Source organism: Eptatretus burgeri, chromosome 1 (assembly GCF_056783735.1).
Source record: "Eptatretus burgeri isolate ZD-2024b chromosome 1, Ebu_testis_v1, whole genome shotgun sequence".
NCBI classification, from domain to species: domain Eukaryota; kingdom Metazoa; phylum Chordata; class Myxini; order Myxiniformes; family Myxinidae; genus Eptatretus; species Eptatretus burgeri.
The window spans coordinates 131,789,313-131,795,501 of NC_140961.1; the positions used below are offsets into that span (position 1 = coordinate 131,789,313).

The 6,189-nt window shown below is 46.3% G+C and overlaps 1 long non-coding RNA gene across 1 annotated transcript in view; it reads right to left on the reverse strand.

Moving 5' to 3' along the window:
- Positions 1-4,452, reverse strand: part of LOC147035432 (uncharacterized) — a 136,287-nt gene extending 131,835 nt beyond the window's left edge. The window contains exon 1 of the long non-coding RNA XR_015062483.1: positions 4,098-4,452. This is a non-coding gene — a long non-coding RNA (uncharacterized LOC147035432). The remainder of the gene's footprint in view (positions 1-4,097) is intronic.
- Between the last annotated feature and the right edge of the window lie 1,737 nt (positions 4,453-6,189).

Here is a 6,189-nt window from a genome sequence, read left to right on the forward strand (position 1 = left end):
TTGGTCACATCGATTTACACAAGGTGAAACGAACACCACTCGTCGACAGCACCATTACCTCATGGAAAGACCTTTCGCTGACAAGGTAGATCGACTAAAAATAAACCGTTTTGATGAAACTAAACCCATTTATACCCGAAGACCAACCACACAACCACACAAGGTCATCATAAGGATCATCAACAGCACGACATCTCAGCTCAAAGACCAGAACACCTGAGCACACAAGGTACAACCATCACTTTGTTCTTAAAGCTTCACCTGCAAGAGGAAAAAAATTACATGTAAATCTTATTCAAGAACATCAAACGTACAAATAACGCACACACGTGAAAAACCAGGAGTGGTGCTCGCTGCAGAGAAACAAATTCACTCCAAAGAAGCAGAAAGAAGAGAAAACACAAGTAAAGAGAGAAGAACAAATATCGAAGAGCACAAAGAGCAACCTTTTGTTCCTCCTTTGTCCCACCTGTTGAACCTCAGTCACACTCTTCCCTCAAGGACTTCAAATAGGCAGTGCACCATCTCACGTCATTCTCCATCCCTTGCCGTGATCTTTTCTACCCCCATCAACCCATCCCTCTTACATGTCAGTTGTACTCCATTTCCTCTCTTTTTTTCCCCTGTTTGGTCATTCCCTTGCTTGATGTGTACAACCGCTGCACTGGCTGTTTATACACTCAGTCACCTCGCTCTTCCATGAGCCTCGATTTTCTAAAGGATAAAAATAATAATAATAATAATAATAATTAAACAATACATTTCATAGCTTTGCATATCATTACAATAGTGAGTGCAGTATATTAACCAATCACATTGAAGGATGAACTTGAGGTCCATATTAAGGCTCCAGTGGACATTTCATGCTTTTCCCCTCTTTATAAAAACCCAGAGGTCATGTGACATTCCATACAAATGATGTCATCTGCTTCACACAATGATCCTCAGCCATTACCCCTTAGAAATAGATTTTGCACATCAAGATGAAGACATTAATATCAACTTAAATCCATATGGTTCATAAACAGATTCTTAAACGATGAGTTCTTTTAACGAATACAGAATATACATTTTGCTGACTGGGAGACCGTATGATGGCATCACAAGACATGCAATGATGTCACAGTCAGAACCCCCCCAAGTGGAATATCTCGGTATATGTTGAGGATTTTACACCTAATTACCCCTGCAGGTCAAATATCAAGGTCATGATGTTTGGTTAAACTCAAATTGGAAGATAGTCACAGGGGCTACTTATTAATTTATTCACTTGTTTGGTTTATCTATTTAATTAATTTTGGAGTGTTTTTTATGTAATGGAGAGGAGATTGGGACCACACACTGTGCAGAGCGTTGGTGCTGCTCAATCAGTCTCCTTGGCTTTTGGGCACAATCCTGGACAGGTCACCACTCCGACACAGGATACCAGCAAGCTGGCACTCATTTTGCCAACCTCGGAAGGATGACAGGCAGAGTCAACCCCACCTGGTATTAATTCAACAGCTGAGCGGGATTTGAACTCAGGACCGTGGAATCCAAAGACCGCCAGCCTAACCATTAAGCCAACACCAGGCATACTTTATGTAATGGCTAAAAATAAATAATTATCGTTCATGTGTTTTTATATCCCAGGCTGACTCATAAATAATTAAATAAACAAGTAAATTAAGGTACTTTCTCCCCAGGCCAAATAAATGAGGGTCGTGCCTCTCCTTCACAAATAAATAAGGGTCGTGCCTCTCCTTCACAAAAAAATAAGGGTCGTGCCTTTCCATCACAAATAAATAAGGGTCGTGCCTCTCCATCACAAAAAAATGAGGGTCGTGCCTCTCCATCACAAAAAAATGAGGGTCGAGCCTCGCCATCACAAATAAATAAGGGTCGTGCCTCTCCATCACAAATAAATAAGGGTCGTGCCTCTCCATCACAAATAAATGAGGGTCGTGCCTCTCCATCACAAAAAAATGAGGGTCGAGCCTCGCCATCACAAATAAATAAGGGTCGTGCCTCTCCATCACAAATAAATGAGGGTCGTGCCTCTCCATCACAAATAAATAAGGGTCGTGGGTCTCCTTCACAAATAAATAAGGGGTGCGCCTCTCAATCACAAGTAAATGAGGGTCGTGACTCTCCTTCACAAATAAATGAGGGTTGTGCCTCGCCATCACAAATAAATGAGGGTCGTGCCTCTCCATCACAAATAAATGAGGGTCATGCCTCTCCATCACAAATAAATAAGGGTCGTCCCTCTCAATCACAAATAAATAAGGGTCGTTCCTCGCAATCACAAGTAAATAAGGGTCGTGCCTCTACATCACAAGTAAATAAGGGTCGTGCCTCTACATCACAAGTAAATAAGGGTCGTGCCTCTACATCACAAGTAAATAAGGGTCGTGCCTCTACATCACAAGTAAATAAGGGTCGTGCCTCTCCATCACAAATAAATGAGGGTCGTGCCTCTCCATCACAAAAAAATGAGGGTCGAGCCTCGCCATCACAAATAAATAAGGGTCGTGCCTCTCCATCACAAATAAATAAGGGTCGTGCCTCTCCATCACAAATAAATGAGGGTCGTGCCTCTCCATCACAAAAAAATGAGGGTCGAGCCTCGCCATCACAAATAAATAAGGGTCGTGCCTCTCCATCACAAATAAATGAGGGTCGTGCCTCTCCATCACAAATAAATGAGGGTCGTGCCTCTCCATCACAAAAAAATGAGGGTCGAGCCTCGCCATCACAAATAAATAAGGGTCGTGCCTCTCCATCACAAATAAATAAGGGTCGTGCCTCTCCATCACAAATAAATGAGGGTCGTGCCTCTCCATCACAAAAAAATGAGGGTCGAGCCTCGCCATCACAAATAAATAAGGGTCGTGCCTCTCCATCACAAATAAATAAGGGTCGTGCCTCTCCATCACAAATAAATGAGGGTCGTGCCTCTCCATCACAAAAAAATGAGGGTCGAGCCTCGCCATCACAAATAAATAAGGGTCGTGGGTCTCCTTCACAAATAAATAAGGGGTGCGCCTCTCAATCACAAGTAAATGAGGGTCGTGACTCTCCTTCACAAATAAATGAGGGTTGTGCCTCGCCATCACAAATAAATGAGGGTCGTGCCTCTCCATCACAAATAAATGAGGGTCATGCCTCTCCATCACAAATAAATAAGGGTCGTCCCTCTCAATCACAAATAAATAAGGGTCGTTCCTCGCAATCACAAGTAAATAAGGGTCGTGCCTCTACATCACAAGTAAATAAGGGTCGTTCCTCTACATCACAAGTAAATAAGGGTCGTGCCTCTACATCACAAGTAAATAAGGGTCGTGCCTCTACATCACAAGTAAATAAGGGTCGTGCCTCTACATCACAAGTAAATAAGGGTTACCCCTCTCCATCACAAGTAAATAAGGGTCATGTCACCCCATCACAAGTAAATAAGGGTCGTGCCTCTCCTTCACAAGTAAATAAGGGTCGTGCCTCTACATCACAAGTAAATAAGGGTCGTGCCTCCACATTGAAAGTAAATAAGGGTCGTCCCTCTGCATCACAAATAAATAAGGGTCGTTCCTCCACATCGAAAGTAAATAAGGGTCGTGCCTCCGCATCACAAATAAATAAGGGTCGTGCTTCACCATCGCAGATGACACCCGTAAAGCGAAGGCACCCGGGTGTGATCTCCGATCTCGTGGGAAGACCTTTATGGCAGGTCCTTGACTCGGTGAGTCCCCAACGACTCGGTGAGCCAGTACAGGCAAAGCACGTGCACGTGTACGCAGAGACAGCGCTTCGTCTCCGTGTACAACACGGGTCGCACACGGCCGACGTGCACGCGCCCCTGGTCCACCGACTGTGCGTGGGTGTGCGTGCTGTGCTCTTCATTGCATGGCCGTACACGGTGCAGCCACCGCGATAATTACCGATCATTCGGGCCGTCAGTGCGGTTGATGGACCGCGCACGCACAAACTCCTCCGGAACGGCGGCACAGACCGTACTCAGATTGCCATGCACGGGAAGAGCTGTGTGAGGAAGAGGAAGGAGAAGAAGAAGAAGATCCCGCAAACGGTGGACGCGGCGATGTACGAGCAATCACGCTCACCTTCAGATCGCTCACCCCGGTAATCCGCAAGCTGCGTACGAGCCGTGCTGCGCGCACTTCCGTGGGCACGGGTCGACGCTGTGCGGCATCTCTTCAGCGTCTCGTGCTACAGATATACGTACATGTATGTCCGTGTAAACGACTGGAGAAGTAAACGCAGGTAAGCGCGGGGTTACGTGGAGAGAACGCAGGGAGAGCGGATCAGCCGGGGAACGATGTGCGCTGAGGATCGGCACGGCCCGCACGGCCGTGGAAGAGGAGGAGGAGGGTCGAGAGCGCACGAGGAGGAGGAGGAGGAGGAGGAAGAGGAAGAAGATCGAGAATCAAGAGCGCGCGGACGCGGAGCGGCGCAAGGTGCGGGGAAGAAGGAAAACGCGGAACGGATCGCTGGCCGTTGAGATTCCGGATCGAGCAGCACACGAGGATCGAGAGCGCGTGAGGTGCGGGGAGGAAGGAAAACGCGGAACGGATCGCAGCCCGTTGAGATTCCGGATCGACAAGCACGCGCATTTAAATACTCCACTGTACATCGTTTCATTAACTCACCGATAAAAAAAAATCGTCCCCACGAGTCGTTTAATCCTTCACCACGTCATCCATGATGTCCTTAACCTCCCGGTTCTCTCAGATGTAATCGGCGCATTCAAATATATTAATTATTTTTTAAATAAAATATGAGAACTATTGTTAATATTGAACAATTACATTAAGATAACATTTTATTATTATCCGTATAATCATCATACATCGCGACTTGGTTAACGTTACACGTCTGTACGGCGCCGTCTGTCGTCCCATCTAATATGACGTCACATTGAAGGGGGGGGGGGGTTTGAGTGACGTAATTAAAAAAAACCATCATCTTGTCGACAGAAGTGAACGTAGTCCTGCAGATCTTCCGGCGGGCACCATGGATGGTGGTTGGTGCAAGATGGAGTGCTCATGATTGGGTGATGATCGGAGGAGGTGGAAACGCTCATCCCACCAAATAGTCCAGGAGCAAGGAGCTGAAAAAAAATGAAATCGTCCAACACCCCCTACAGAAAGGTTGACAGGGTGGTAGAATAGACCCTATAGAACACCTCCAGGTCGTATGTGGTTTCAAATTGTGGTGTCATTAAAATTCTACAGGCCATTATACATACCAAGGGTACTCACCAAGAGGGTCACTGTGGGCCAGCAACATTTAGGGGAGAGGTAACGTAAACGTGAATATCTTTGTCTCGACTCAACCCATTTTCAATATTGAGGTATCATTGGCTTCCTATTATAATTCTCTATCAGAGTATGTACAGAGATGTCGATATTCATTCAACTGCACAACCAGATGGTTCAGATGACAAAGTCTGCTGGTGCTGCAAACTTCGGTGAAATGGCATTCGAGTATTACAGCTTGGTTACTGCCCCTCTACGTCGGAACGGTTGTCGGCGGGTTGATGTTGTCTTCGACCGGTACTCCAGCCTCTCAATCAAAGCTGGGGAGCGACAGAAACGAGGAACATCTGCAGTCTTAGAGGTGATGATCCAAGGGCCAGCCACTCCTATTCCAAAGCAGTGGATCAAATACATTGGAAATGTAGAAAACAAAGTCAACTTGTGTGCCTTCTTGGCAGACACATGGTGCCACATGGGGGTAGACACTCTGCTTGATGGTCAACACCGAGTCATCGGTGGTGGTTTCAAGAACCCGCAGAAGTCTGTGCTAGTCATCAGAGGGCACTGCGAAGAACCGGTTCCCCTCAGGTCAGATCATGAAGAGGCAAACACACGAATATTGCTACATGCAAAACATGCCTCTCATTATCACAACAGGATTGTCATTCAATCACCTGACACAGATGTGGCTGTCCTCTGCACCACTCACTACAGAAAACTCCAGCATCGGGAGCTGTGGTTTCAGACTGGAATCAAGGATAAAGCTCGGTATATTCCTATCCACAGCTTGGCACACAAACCTGAGCTGTGTAATGCTTTACTCGGCTTCCACACACTCACTGGGTGCGATTCAAACAGTGCACTCTCAGGACTCGGCAAGAAAAAGGGTTTCAATGTCTTACTTGACAGTAAAGAGCATCAGACCAGTCTGGGACAG